General features: G+C 39.5%; 1 pseudogene; it reads right to left on the bottom strand.

Moving 5' to 3' along the window:
- Positions 1 to 262: 262 nt before the first annotated feature.
- LOC111367818 lies at positions 263 to 8,605 on the bottom strand (annotated as a pseudogene).
- Positions 8,606 to 15,684: the final 7,079 nt, after the last annotated feature.

The following is a 15,684-nucleotide window of genomic DNA, read 5'->3' as shown; positions in this document are numbered from 1 at the left end:
ATAACATCTAATAAATGATGATTTTTACGTTCTACAACTTCATTTTGGTGTGGAGTATATGCACAAGATGTTTGATGAGTAACGCCTCTGAAAGATAAATAGATAGTAAAAGACACTGACATATAATTTTTGGCATTCTCAGAACAAAAAATAGGGATTTTTTTTGTTAAATTGAGTTTTGATTAAAGTACGAAACACTTAAAAGATAAAACGTAATTCAAAATAGAACAACTAAGTCATACAAGAATAATCATCCACAAAATTGATAAAATATTGAAATTTATTAGAAGAAATATTGATGGTCCCCAACATCAGAATGACCTAACTCAAATAAACTAGAAACACTACTACTAGTTCGTAAAGGAAAAGACACATTGTGATATTTGCTAAACTGCAAGCTTCATATTCAATGGAGGACACATTATGAAGACTCACAACTTAACGTTTTAAAGTGGATAGATAAGGGTCAAGATGGTAATGCCACTATATAGGTGAAGCAGAAGACTCTAGAGCTTGAGGATGAGAGAAATACAAGGCTCCAACTTCATGCTCCACACCAATCATCATCTTCGTCTTGAGACCCTAAAAACACACAATGAGGGATAAAATATTATAAAGCACTGAAGAGATGTGGTAATTTTACTAATAAATAATAATCTAAAGGAAAGGCTAAGAACATGAACGACAATCGATAGATTAATATTAAGATTAGGATTAGAATTGGCATTGGCATTACCCAAGCCTACAACACTAGTCTAGAACCGTTACCAAGAGTGACACGTGTGAAAGAAGTAACGGGATGATAATCAAAAAGAGAAGTAGAGAATTAATCATGTGTTCAGTTGCACTGAAATCGATAATCCATGGATTATGAGAGGATGACAATAGACATTAAGAACCCTGATAGAAGGAGTGTGGCCGTAGAAGTTGAAGTAGCCTGTTTATGAGTTAAAAATCCAGCATACTCATTTCGTGGTACAAATAAGAGATCAGATCCTTGTATTGAGCTAGAGTTAGTCATCGGTCCAGATACAAGGTTATGGTCTTCATTAGATGAGACCTGATTGGCAGAACCAAATAGTTTGTCATGTAAGTCCTGACAATGATCAACGAAGTGACATGTATGACCACATTGAGTACATTTTTTAGGTTTATGAATTCCCAAACGACCACTGCTTCTAGTGTCTCGTCCACCCCAAGAGTTAACACCACGTCCACTTCAACCGCTACATCTACTCCTGAATGAACCATCCCAAGCAATAAAAGCAAAACGATCTTTGCTAGGTGTACTATCGAAGAGAGTAGAATGCTGAATACGAAATAATATCTCTTGAAGATTGGGGAGTTCTTTTTGACCTAATATCTGTGTCCAGACAACTTCAAACTCTAGTGGAAGATCAATAAAAAAATTTAACAACATCAATGTCTTCCCGTTATTTTTCCATAACCTTAAAGTCAAGAGAGAGAGGTTGATGCATATTCCTACTTTCTCACACCCAAAATATTGTTTACACCTCTCATTCATTAGAGTAACATTCCCAATTCCAAAGTATATATGTTTAAGATGCTTCCAAATTTGCTTTTTGTTGACGTATAGAGATGAAAACCCAATGTAAGGCTTAATACTACTGATCATAAGTCCAATGATTGCATTATCTTCTTAATCCCATAGATCGTTGAGAGTAGAATCAGTCATTACAAAGTCACCTAATGGGGATTTGTCAGACGGCTTGTCTAAAATCAAGTGGTTAAATAAATTTTTACCTCACAAGAAGACCTCGACACACCTATCACAATAAGTGTAATTTCTTTCATTCAACTTTTCATGTGTCATGGGTCCAGTCAAATTGAACGTCTCTGTCATGCATGTCTTGATACTATTCACAAATCATCCCAACAAAATTAAACCAACATCAATGGACCAAAATTAAAGATGCACACAAACCAACATCAACATCCCAATAATAAACCAATACTAATTAAACCCACATCAACATGCCCAATAATTAAAAAAAGAGTAAGCACAACAAAAAATCAACTCAAGCACCCAATAGTGGTTGAAAGAAATAAAAGGGAAGAAAAAATGGCTTAAAAAACAAAATCTCGACCCAGCGTCGCCTTTCTGCTCGCAACGTTGCCAATCATTGTTGCAATATTTGACCTGCTTTCTTACTTAGATTGGTCCAAAAATCACCATAGAAAACTCAACCTAACACCAAAAACCCACTCGACAATCACCACAGACACGACGAGAATAGACAATCGGTAGCCACATCTCGCAATTTCTCAATCATCGAACGTCAAAAACCATATTTTCAACAACGACACTAAGACTCACAATTGATGAAAAAAGAATATGGTTAAAAAAGAAAAGAAAGGTCAGTGTTATGGCCTAATAGTTGTGGGATTCAATCACCCTCAAGCCTGGGCTTTTGGGAGAGAAGATTGAGTCCCCATCAATTGGTATTAGAGCAAACCCATGTCACAGCTTCGAATCCTGAAGGGGCGACCCAAGCAAAGTGCCAAATGCCAGCAACCAAATTAGGACTGATTGGGTAAAGCGAAGATCTTCTTGGAGTGGGCCGTCATGGACGTTGGATTTTGGGCCCAGTCTAATAGTTGTGTGATTCAATCAACATCAAACCTGGACTTTTGGAAGAGATTGTTGGATTCCCATCAGTCAGAAGAAGAAGAAGAAGAAGAAGAAGCAACAGTCGAGGGAGTTTGGCATAAACTTTAGAGAGAAGAAGGTTATCTTTTCCTCTCATCTTCTTCTTTTATATATAGGAAAAATAACATGTACATATATGAAAACTAAAAAAATAAAAAAAATAATGCTCTTGCCTAATGTAATTGTTACTAATTGATTTCTTCCTTAACAAAATCAAACACTTTAGAAAAAGTTATACAACATAGGAAAATTGTATGCATAACGTATTCAACTCCTAGGTTGTGTGCTATCCAAAAATCTGAAACTTCACAAAAATTGATTACGTTTTTGCTGCAACTTTTACACTGGTAGTTTATAGTTAACAATGACTTTAAACTATATCAAAGACATCTGGTTTTCAAGAGTAAATGAAAATTTTTAACGCCTGCATTTAGTTTTGAAATTACCATTATAATTGACTTGGTATATTACTTGTTCGCAAATAAATTCAAGTTAAATTATATAAATGCCTAGCAATTGCAATTTAGTTTTGCAATTTTTTGCTCGTTCATCAACTTACCTAAGGAGATTGAACAAAAAAAAAAAAAAAAAAATTGTCTTCAATAAGTCCNAATAAAAAAAAAAAAAAAAAAAAAAAAATTGTCTTCAATAAGTCCATTTTTGTCTTCCAAAGAAAAAAAAAATTAGTTTTCGAACTAAAAGTTACTTTCACTTTTTTATTTGTTTTGTCACATATGCCTGACCAAAAAAAAGTTACTCAAGAGTAAGACATGTTTGGCTAAGCTTAAAAGTTACTCTTCTTAAATACTTTTGTTTTTGTCCCTTTAGGCTCAGCCTAATACGTTATAAGAAAAGTAGCATCTATTTCCTTTTCATGCATAAGCTCATTCTCAATTGTCGAAGGCTTTGCAGGCTGCTAAATACTTGACAAGAAGAAAATTTAGAATGTCTTATCAGTTATGTTAAATATTTTCATCTTATATTTTAGAGTCTGTTATTGGGATGAAAATTACGAGTTTTCGTCAATTTACACTTTATTAGTTGGTGCATATACCTCGGCCTCTGATGAACTAGTCGAGAATTCCCGCTGTTGTAACTGAGCTGCTGCCACTTGCAGACGCGTATTTGCATTGATTCTCAGAATTGCTGCTCCCAGCATCCTGCTTAAAAAAAAGGAGAATTTATATTAGTGCATTACTGCATTGTATTGAACTGCAACACATGTTTATTTCATCATACTGTCAACCTAAAAATAAATTTTTTTGATGACTGACCCGACTTAAAGATAAGCTTTCTTGAAAACTTTGATCTTGCGCATTCATATGATCAAATCCGTATTTGGCCTTATTTCCTGAGCCGAGATCTCTCAGTCATATCAATTCAGGCAATATCTGTGAATCGAGATCTGGCCTGTCTTTTTTCCTCAATTCACAACGTTTTAATGCTAGTCTTGCAAATGATGAAGCCTCCTCAACTGGCCAATCTTTCACCGTTTGATCAAGTATTTCTGCAAATTGTCTTTTTTCAATTGCCCTTTCAACGTGATATGTCAAACCCATTGCAGGTTTTGCAGTGATGATTTGCAACAACATCACACCAATTGAGTATATATCGGATTTTTTTCCTAACATCCTGGTCTGTTGATACTCCGGATCGATGTAGCAGAATGTGCCTGCTGCAGCCGTCATTCTATATTCGGTATCACTACCATCTAATGAAGGTGGAACCAACCTGCATAGGCCAACATCACTAATTTTGCTGACGAAGTTTTTGTCTAAGAGAATATTGGCAGGTTTGAGGTCGTGATGCACGAAGGGTTCTGGCCTTGCCTGATGAAGGAAAAGGCAGGGCAGTTGCGATTTCAGCAGCTATCCTAAAGAGGGTTGCCCATGGTATGGATGGACTACTGTTCCTGAAGTAAAGCCTGTCTTCTAAGCTTCCATTTTCCATGTGTTCATACACAAGGCAATCATATTCAGGGCAGGCGCCCAAAAGGATAACCATATTTGGATGTCTCAGGCGATTCAACACCTCAACCTGCAGCATGAAATATTAGATAAACAGAAGATTAAAATTGACGTTTGTAGATGTTATATTTTGAGATTTTTCATTCTTAATATAGCATGCTTTATATGTAACATGACTTCTGAATTTATCATTCAGACGAGCATGATTATCCAGATTCAATTTATCTTATTTCTTATTTTGATTGTTTGAGCGATATTCTATCCTCTCTTCAACTTTTGTGAAATTTTTCTTTCAGAATCTTATTGCATTTGAAAATAAGTCAACAGTAAGCACAAGCTTCTCAAAATCATAGAAAGTTTGTCTATTATCTTATAACATGAACTAGGAAAAGTGCTTTAAATATGATGATAAAATCGGAACCTATCAACAAAGAAAAGTTCGAGTCTTTAGGTAAATAATAGTTATCTCAGTATTGGCCGATAATTAGCAGCCTTAAGCCTGCATAGGATATACTAGCCGGCCCTTAAGATATGTATTGTCCTGATGTTTGAATCTCATTTTTTATTCACCAACAGTGTGAGTGCATAAATAGAAGCATTATTTGATTATCAGAATGTTACACAGAAAGGGTGGCATGCCCTTATCTGAACAGAAATCTTTGTTGATTCACAGGAAAACAAAGAAATGGCATATTTCCTCTTTAGCATGGGAAGATAAACAAAGCTTGCCTGATGTTCACAAACCCATCGTTCTTTATAATTCAATGCAGTAAACCTAACTGCAATTAATGACAATTTTCCATTTCTTGTTCTGACGATAGAGAGATCCATACAACTAAATCTTAGGCCATGCATTAAAAAGGGAGTCATGGTGATATATGTAACTGCCATAACGGAATAATGGATATTTAAGTACCTCCAGGTGGAATTATTTTTGACCTTTTGATATTTCTGACCTCAATATCTTAATTGCAACAGATGTGTGATCGAGAGTAGCTTTATAGACAGGTCAATATCCACCTTCACCTATTTTTTCTGAATTTGAGAAGTGTTTAGTTGCATCTTCGATTTCTTCAATTGAGTATTTTCTGCATTGAATTTCATTGTGTGCTAGTGCATCGATGGCTTTCATTTTCTCTCCAGCTTCATGTTTGAACTTCATCTCTGCTCGCTTTCACTTCTCAGACTCCAACGCTGCTATGCGTTGCGCCTTTTGTGCTATTTCAACTGCAGCCTTACACTTTTGCTTCTCCCTCTCTACCATATCCATTGCGGCCTTCTGAGCATCCTTGACTTCTAACTTGAATGCCTCATCTGATGGCCATTGATCAATCTCCCTTACCTGCTAAAAACAATAAGTGATTCATACACACAATACAGGATTATTCGTTTGCATCTATGCAAATAAACTAGTGCAGCATGCTGCAAAGGTACATTACCTTCTCACGAGCAGTTACTGTTTCTTTACAAGCTGCATTATACTTTTTCTTGATTTGCTTCAAGTCCAGTTTCAATCTCCTCAATTCGTCATCCAGCTCTCCCTATATATGTATGTCATTAAACCTTATACAGCTCTACATTAACAAGGTAAAAATATGAATACGGATTGCAATTTCTGAAAAAAGTAGAAACCACGTGCATCGAAAATCAATATGTTAACTTAAATTCTGCAGTACACATGACTATACTGAAACTATTTAGTTGATTTCGTCTAGTAATGAAACAATCAAGTTAAGAACAACATCAAAGGCTTATAGCACAAATATATCTACCGATGCTTATCTTTAAGCTTGGGCCGCCACATCAAATTCTAATTTCTGATAAATTGATATAGCTGCCTCAATTTTCTTTATAACCAAATTCATTTCAAGAGACTCGTTCTTTGATCCAGCATGGTCAATAAACTTGAGATGACTTGAAAATATAGAGGAATGGCCAAAAGCATATAATATCAATAAATTCAGACCCTGAGACCCTATCATTTTTTCTCATATAAATCATTGCTGTTTTGTTCTTACCGCTTCTTGGAAGGAGGTTGAGCTCATAGAAGCATCAAGAGTGTGGGACTGGTCTGGAAGTTCAGAGGTATCAGATGATTGGAAGCTTTGAAGATCTAAATGAAGAAATGATTCAAATGTCGAATGGGATAAACCCTGTTTAGATTGAACCCGAATATTAAGATCAACAACTGGCTTTTGGGGTGAAGATATCATGTTGCCTGGCTGCCCATTGGGTGGAGTCATGTACATGAATTCAGTGCTGCCAGTCACTGAACTATGCACAGATGCAAAGCTAGTAGTCTCTGATTGTTGAGGCAAAGAGTTTTTACAGCTGTAGAAGCTTTCCCTTGGTGTCAAATATTCACTGTTATTGTCAGGTGGAGTCCCGATGCCGAAGTGCCTCTCCGTTGTGGTTGTCTGCTGATACTCTCTGTTACTATTCACTAAATTTGAAGGCAAAGCATTCTTGCTCTCTGGATGCATGTCTTTAGGACTGTCCAGGGATCTTAGGTCACTTCCTCCCTACAAAGATGATATCTCAGAGGCAGCATTTCTCCAGCTCCCTGTGCCTGAATGTTAGAAATCAGTATGAACACATCACACTTGCTGGGAAAGTAGATATACTGTTTAAAGCAAATTACCAAAATAAAAATATACATAAATCAGGTATGTCCAGTTTTTACCCAATTGAAAAAAGAACCATGGATATCTCAACTTACTGATGAAAATCTTCACAAGCTGGGATATCTGGTGAGCATCTGGAGTGAGGTGACTTCCTTGAACTGTTAGGCGTGAATGGTTGACTGACTGATTTAAGTTTCAGTACTCTTACCTTTGATATTGCATATACTGAACAGGTATCAGATGCTGAATTTCCCAAATAGCTGGAAATGTCTGTATTTTTAAATGCCCTGATAATAGACGACAAAGAAATATTGAGCAATTGGTGAAAAAAAGAAATCAGATAGGTCTTAGACCTCATCAGGTACCATATAGGATATAATTTCCTAAAATATTTAAGCCTAAATCTATTATACTGGATCAAGAAATGATATCCAAGTTTCAAGTTCCCATCTACTTGTGATCAAAGCATAGTCTGCCCGATGACCATTAATCTAGCAGGTTGAACATTTGCATGAAACGCCAAAGATACAATGAAGAATACCTTGCTATTGGACTCCGGCTACAAGCACCAAGGACAATGTCGGTTATAAAGTTTTCGCTGATATACTGGACAAGTGCATTTGCAACATCAACGGAATTGAGAATCACCTCCTTTGCACAAATCTGAAGTCATTAAAATTGTGAAATTAAGCATAATAGGTAATCTATCTACTAGAAAAAATTGACAAGTTCCATAGTATGTACGTCATGTTCAATATCATCTGGTCTATTCCAAACTTCTTGTTAGTACAAATGATCATTTCAACAAGCCAATCGTAATGATTCATTTTGTATACCTACTGTTTAATCAAGAAATAAATTTAAACCAAAAACTCCATTAAGAGAACTTAATTTTACTCGGAATTGGTAAGCATAATTTAAGTTTGAAAGGTTCTGTAGTGACCCTCTTTCGAGCACAAAACCCTCGATAGGGAAGAAAGAACTGTTGTTCAGTTTGTGTTGGCGCCATACCTTCTTTAGGAACAATATCCTCTGCATTAGACCTAAATCAAATTAGAAAACTCAATGGAAAAGTCAATTCAATAAACAATAGAAGTATACACTTCAATCAAGAGTTAGTAAATCACAAAGAATTATACAAAGGTTAAACTCTTATTTAGGTAAAAATTAAAATGATATGGGCACAATAGAATAAAAATCCTTAAATACAATTAGAACAGGATTTTTTTCAACGGTATATAGAAATGCAAAGGCCTAGTTTACAAACCCTAAATCATTATCGGTTACGTATTGCTTTAAGTAACAAATATTATAACTTATCCTTGAATCTCATAATTGGTAACTTTTAGCCAATATAAATTAATCATCACAATTAAATGAAATATCGACACCTTGATATTCAAATTAAAAAAGAATGCAATACCTNCTTTTAGCCAATATAAATTAATCATCACAATTAAATGAAATATCGACACCTTGATATTCAAATTAAAAAAGAATGCAATACCTACGGAGATTCAGTCCTTGTTTGAGACCCATTTTGACGCGAAAAATGAATTTTTGAATAGTATATTAATTTGTTTAGGACCAAGCTACTTAGCCACAATGGTTGACATCGGGGTTGACACAACACACACACATGGGGGATTGGGATTATTTTATTTAGGCGGGACCCACCTCGGCATGTGAGGGCACGGTCATCTATTGTATCAACCATGATGTTTATTTGGCATTTTCCATTTGTTTATCCTTAAAATCTATATTTTCGACGGCCCATTTGACGGCATCTTAGCTGTTCTTATCTTTGTCAATTGCCAAGGCGGTCGAGATTGTTTCCATGTTGATATTGGATGGCGTAGCCAATCGCCTACAATAACGAGCAAGGCAAGGCATTACACGCTGACGCAAGACCGTCGACCCCCATGCGTGCTCTACCTTTACGCGATATCGTCGACCCCCCATGAGCGCCCTACCTCTACGCGAGACCATCGACATCCCATGGGCGCTCTACCTCTACCCATGGCCATCGACCCCCCGGAGGCACCCTATGGGCGTTTTACCTCTACGCAAGGTCATCGACCCCCTATGGGAGCTCCACGTCTACACGAGGCTATCGACCCTCATAGGCGCTTTGCCTCTACGCGAGACCATCAACCCCTTGTGGGAACTCTACCTCTACATGAGCCCATCGACCCCCGAGAGTGTTCTGCTTTTACACGAGATCATCGACCCCTCATGGGAACTCCACCTCTACACCAGGCCATCGACCCCCTATGGGAGCTTTACCTCTACCCAAGGCCATCAACCCCATGGACGATCTACCTTTATACAAGGTCATCGACCCCTCATGGGCGCTCTACCTCTACGCTAGATCGTCTACCCACTGAGGATGCTCTACCTCTACGCGAGATCGTCGGCTCTCCCAGGTGCTCTACCTCTACGAGAGACCGTCGATCGGCATGAAATTATTTATAGGGTCATCTCAATACTTTGTCATAAAATCTCTGATGAATTGACAATGTTACATGGCGATTACCATGGGCACAACCTCCGGACGGAAAATTAAGACTCCCAATCAGAATGTGGGGGTAATAGGAAGGCCGACGTGAGGACAAGTGACACTACAACCACCTAGCTCTCACTCGACTTCCAACATCTATAAATACACCCCGAGGGCGATACAAGTATGGATGACTGCATTTTATTCAGCCATTTGAATTATGTCCTTATTTCTCCTAACATGTATATTGATTTTCACACCGGAGGTAAAACGAGGGAGAAAGTCCCGCCCTCACTTTTCAGGTTACACACTTCCGTCGGAATAGCAAGAACGCTAAAGGCCATCGGGTAGATCAAGTGGTATTATTCCACCACCATTTCATTGGCGCCGTCTGTGGAAATTTCTTCCGCTGAACACAAAAACTATGTCAAGAAGACGAAGAAGAAGTGATACACTCTTAAAGACAACTGTGGCGGAGACGGAGTCAGAGTCAGTTGCAAGGGGCCCCGACCCACCGTCCCCACCACAACAATATGTGACATAAAGTCAATTCAGCGCCTTAGAGACCTGGTTGGAGGCGATGATGACCCTTTTGCATAATCAAATGAAAAAAGCCACCTTCCCATCGTCACACTCAACGGAGGCCATGCCACCACCCCAGGGGACACACGTAGAAGCCCCACCTATCATCCAACCGATGATGGCAGGCTTGGCGACTCCGGGGATGACGGCCATGCAGACCTCGTTGCCCATGGTAGTTTTGGAGTGAAGGATGGAGAAGATCATGATACAGAAGATCAATGATGCAATACCTAGGAGAAAGGACAAGCGTATGCAGATGATTTTGGAAAAAGACCCGTATGCACTTGAAATTATGGCAGTCCATCTACCCAAGGGTTTCAAGCAACCTATGATAGAAGCTTGCAATGGGGTCACGGATCCGCTTGACCACCTTTAGACCTTCGTTGATTTAATGAGGCTCTATGTAGCACCGAATACAGTGATGTGCTAGTCCTTCCCCCTGACCCTCAGGAAAGAAGCTAGAGACCAGATGGGGACATTAGCCCCCAGCTATCTGAACGTTTAGTATACTCTCCAGGAGCTTTTTAGCCTACTTCCTCATTAGCAAGAGGAAAAGGAAGACAACCATTGGCTTGATGCAGGTCGTCTGGGAGAAGAACAAATCTTTACAATAATATTTGGCCAGATTCAACCGAACCATCCCCTACAAGGTTATGGAGAGGCCACGGTAATTCTAGAGGAGACTGTGGAACTTCCAGTCACGCTAGGCACATATCCGACCACTGTGGTGATTGTGGCGAGCTTCTTAGTTGTCAAAATCCCATATGGCCTACAATACAATCTACAGTCGGCCACTGCTGAACGCAGTCGGGGCCATTCCCTCAACCTCTCACCTAGTCATGAAATTCCCAACCAACAGGAAATCAACTGTGTGCGAGGAGATAACAAACATCCATGAGATATTATGTCGATAGTATATCAGCCAGAGGAGCACCATTGGTCAAGATGTTAGATGTTGAGCCTCCAAGAGGGCGGATCGAACCACTTGACATGATTCAAAAGATCTCCGTATTAGAATGATGGAAGTTCAGCATTGGGGCCAAGTTGGAATTTGACGAAAAGAAGAAGTTGAAGAAATGCCAGGTAGATAATCTAGACGTTTTCGGATGGAGCTCAGGCAACATTACTGGGATCAGCCTAGCAATCATACAACATCGCCTAGACGTCCTACCAGGAGTCAAACCAGTGAAGCAGAAAAAAGGAACCTCGCCCCCGAAAGGCAAATAGTTAAAGTGGAGGTGGAAAAATTATTACAAGCTGGTTTCATTTGGGAGGTGCGGTGCCCCGAATGGCTAGCCAACATCGTGCTAGTTAATGGGAAATAGCTCATGTGCATGGATTACACCGAGCTAAATAAGGCATGCCCAAAGGACTCATTCCCGCTTCCTCGAATCGACCACCTAGTCGATGTCACATCAGGACATGAAAGGCTCAGCTTCCTGGATGCGTTCTCATGATATCATCAAAACTTTATGGCCGAGTTCGACCAAAAAAAGATGTCATTTATCAGGGATTTTGGGACCTATTGTTTCATGGCCATGCCATTCAGCCTAAAAAATGCGGAGGCAACTTACCAGAGGATGGTGAATAAGGTCTTCCGGGAACTGATCGAGAATATCATAGAGGCCTACATCGACGACATGGTAGTAAAAAGTGTTAGGGCCAGGGACCACGTGGCTTGTCTACAGAATGTGTTTGATGTAGCTCGACAAAATAACTTAAAGTTCAATATGGAGAAATGTGTTTTTGGTATAACCGGTGGGAAGTTCCCAGGCTTCATGATCACCCGAGAGGTATTGAGGAAAAACTCAACAAAATATAGGCAATACTAGAAATGAAGAGCCCCATTAGCAAAAAGGAGGTCCAGCGGCTGACAGGACGGATAGATGCCCTTAACCGTTTCATAAGTCAAGCGGTGGATAAATGTTACCATTTTTTCAAAGCCATAGGGGGCTCTATAAATTTCGAGTGGATATAGAAGTGCAAAGAATTACTGGAATCCTTGAAGCAGTCACTACAACAACATCCAATTTTGACCAGCCCGTGCTTGGGAGACGTAGTTTGCCCCTAAGCAATCAGCGCAGTACTAATGAAAGAATTGCCAAAGGCACAAAAACTAGTCTACTACGTAAGCTTAGTCCTCAAGGGCGCAAAGACGAGATATAGCATCACCGAGCAACTGGTTCTTGCATTGATCATAATGATCCTACATCAACCAGAGACATTTGGGAGGGTATAGAAATGGGTGATCGAATTGAGTGAGTTTGACATCAAATTTAGGCCCTGGAGGGCCATCAAAGCACAAACTCTAGCGAATTTCATCGTCGAGCTCACCATGCCACTAGAAGGGCAAAAAATGGATTGGAAGACTTTTGTGGACGGTTTCTCGAGTGTAGAAGGATCAGGAGCAGGGATCATAATGATCGAACCGAACTCTAAAGAATTGGAATATTCACTACGCTTTAAGTTCCCTGCTACCAATGACGATGCTGAGTATGAGGCAGTGATGACAAGCTTAGATCAGCGGCTAGGCAAGGGGTGTCTTCAGTAGAGGTTTACAGTGACTCGCATTTAATAGTTAGACAGGTGTTGGGGGAGTTTGAAGTGAAAGATGGAAAGATGGCGGCATATTTGATGAAAGTAAGGGATTTACAAAGGAAATTCACAAGTTTTTAGATGACTAAGGTCCCACGAAAAAATAATAAGAGGACAGATACATTGATAAGGCTCGCATCAAAAAGCCTGAGAAATCTACCACGGGGCAACGAACGTGCAAGTCCTACGAAAACCCAACATTCAAGGCTGGGCCGAGGTGAAGAACATTGAGTATGAAGAAAACTGGATGGATCCTGTTAACACATAAAAAATTCAGCCCAAATCGAACGGCCCAAGGAGTGAAGCCCAATTGGAGGATCCCCAAATCAGATAGCCCAAAGAACGAAGCCCAATCAAACAAATCAAGATGAAGGCCCAAATAAGGAGGCCCAAGAACGCGGTAACGCCATCGCCCAAGTTTACAAGTCGCCCAGAATCTGAGCAAATGGAGTGCCATACAGTCGCCCAGAGCTATTACTCTATTCTCGCCCAAACCTTCAAGTCGCCCAAGGTCTTAACAAATATAAAGCGTTGTGGTTATCAAGACGTGCCGTTATCAAAGCAGTTATTAAAACAGCCCTATCACGTTCCACGATTCAAGGAATTCAATCGAAAGCGGTTGAACGACGAAGAGTAATGGCAGCAGTTAAACAAAGGTAGTTTTCATGACAAGTTGGCCATTATGAGGAAAGGGGGCAGTTATAGGACGATCAAGCAATTTTTAGACGGTTGATCACAAAGAGATTGTCTGTGAAATATAAAAGGGAGAAAAAAACATAGAGCAAAGGATCGAATCAAAAACTCTCGAACAGAGAACATGTAATTTTCATTTCCTAAGCTTAGATTTAAACACTTTTCTTTCAGTAACTCGTGTGCTTGCGCCCCTTAGAGGCACATTGTTTTTAATTTCCAATTGTAAAGTCATCGCCAATAAAAGAATACCCCTTTTTGGGACTTTGTCTCAAGAGGTTTGTCCCATACACAATCGTCTGATCCTTTTTAATTGTTAGCGACTAACCCACGCGAAACAATTTGGCACGCCCGGTGGGACCGTGGTGTTCGGTGTTGAAAGTACAAAAGGTGAAACAATATGCCTCAGAGATCCGATAAGGAAGCAGCAAGTCAGGGAGGAATCCAGTCTGTGATCGAGCGATATGAGGAGCAGCATGCCTCTCCACGAACAGATGGACAGAATCAGAACAGTAATAGTCGTTACGAACCAATGACGGAGTTGAGTCATCGAACCATGCGTGCATTACTTGGAGAACTCACACAAGACGTCGTTGAACAGGTAAATCTTCGAAGTATTCATAATATGGAAAGATTTACACAAAATGGGAATGTACACTATGACAACATGGCCAAACAACTAAACACGTTGAACGAAACAATGAATAAGTTAGTACGCCAAATATGTCAACCGGCTATACCTCTTACAAATCACTTTCAAACTAGGACAATTGTGGGAAATAATCCCTCGGTCCTAAATCCGAATCAAGGGGTAGAACCGGTTTCCGGTCCCTCTACTTCAAACCAAGGGGGTACTACAGTGCCAAATCAGAACAATGGTAGTAGTATGCCTAACTTGGGAGGTAATCCAAACATAAGAGATAATGTCCTGAACAATGGACAGAATATTCCACGTGTTAATGAGGGAATAGATGTTCAGGCTAATGGTAATGGCCCTAATCATGGTAATTTTGTTGCCAATCAAGGACCAAACATCAGGCCTCATGCAAATCAACCGGTTAACCAACCTGTAGGAATTCCATATGACCCCAACGTCATGTTGAGGAACCAGATTATGGAAATCGTACAGGATCAGATGGCTTTTGGGGTGCGTCCCGTCATTAGGTCGACGTACACAAAGCCATATCCTGATTGGATAGACCAAGCATATCCATGGCCTAGAGGGTATAAAGTGCCAGAGTTCTCACTGTTTACCGGTTTAGGAGAGGTGTCTACTCTAGAACACATAGGGCGATTCACATTGCAAAGTGGTGATGTAACCGATTACCATAAAATGAGGCTTTTCCCTAGTTCGTTAACAGGAGTAGCTTTCTTCTAGTTCATCAACTTGCCAGCGAACTCTGTTCAAACATGGCAAGAATTGGAACAATTGTTTCACGCTCAGTTTTATAAAACTGAGTCTGAAGTCACTTTGGCTGATTTGGCAAATCTACGTCAAATGCCAAACGAATGGGCAGAAAGTTTTCTCCAAAGGTTCAAAACAGCAAGAAGCAAGTGTTTTGTATCTCTGCCCGAAAAAGAATTTGTCAAAATCGCTCAGGGCTGCTTGAGCTTTGATTTAAAAAAGATTACATGACAAGAAATTTCCTGACCTTTTCCAGTTGAGTGCGAATGTGATTAGGTATGAGCGACTGATAAGAGAGGAAGAACAAATGAAAAATTCTAGTAAAGGGACTTATTACAAAGACCCAAATTTTGACGTTCATACTAACGACGACGAGTCATACGATCAGGCCGAAATGTGTTTGGCCGAATTGGTCAAAGGAGATACATATACTTGTCCTATAATGGCCAAGCCTAGACCATCGGGCAAAGATGAGCCCATAAAAGATGGAAACATAAAGCCTAGAACGTTCTCGTTCGACGTAACCAAAGCTGACCTTACATTTGATAAATTATATAGGGATAAGCAGATAAAATTGAGCGATAAGCACAAATTGTCAAACCCTGAACAAATTAAGGGTAAAAAATATTGTAAGTGGCATAATGCATTAT

This window comes from Olea europaea, chromosome 18 (assembly GCF_002742605.1).
Source record: "Olea europaea var. sylvestris chromosome 18, O_europaea_v1, whole genome shotgun sequence".
NCBI lineage: Eukaryota > Viridiplantae > Streptophyta > Magnoliopsida > Lamiales > Oleaceae > Olea > Olea europaea.
Note: the sequence above shows the minus strand (reverse complement) of the source record. Positions and strands in the feature narration are given on the sequence as shown.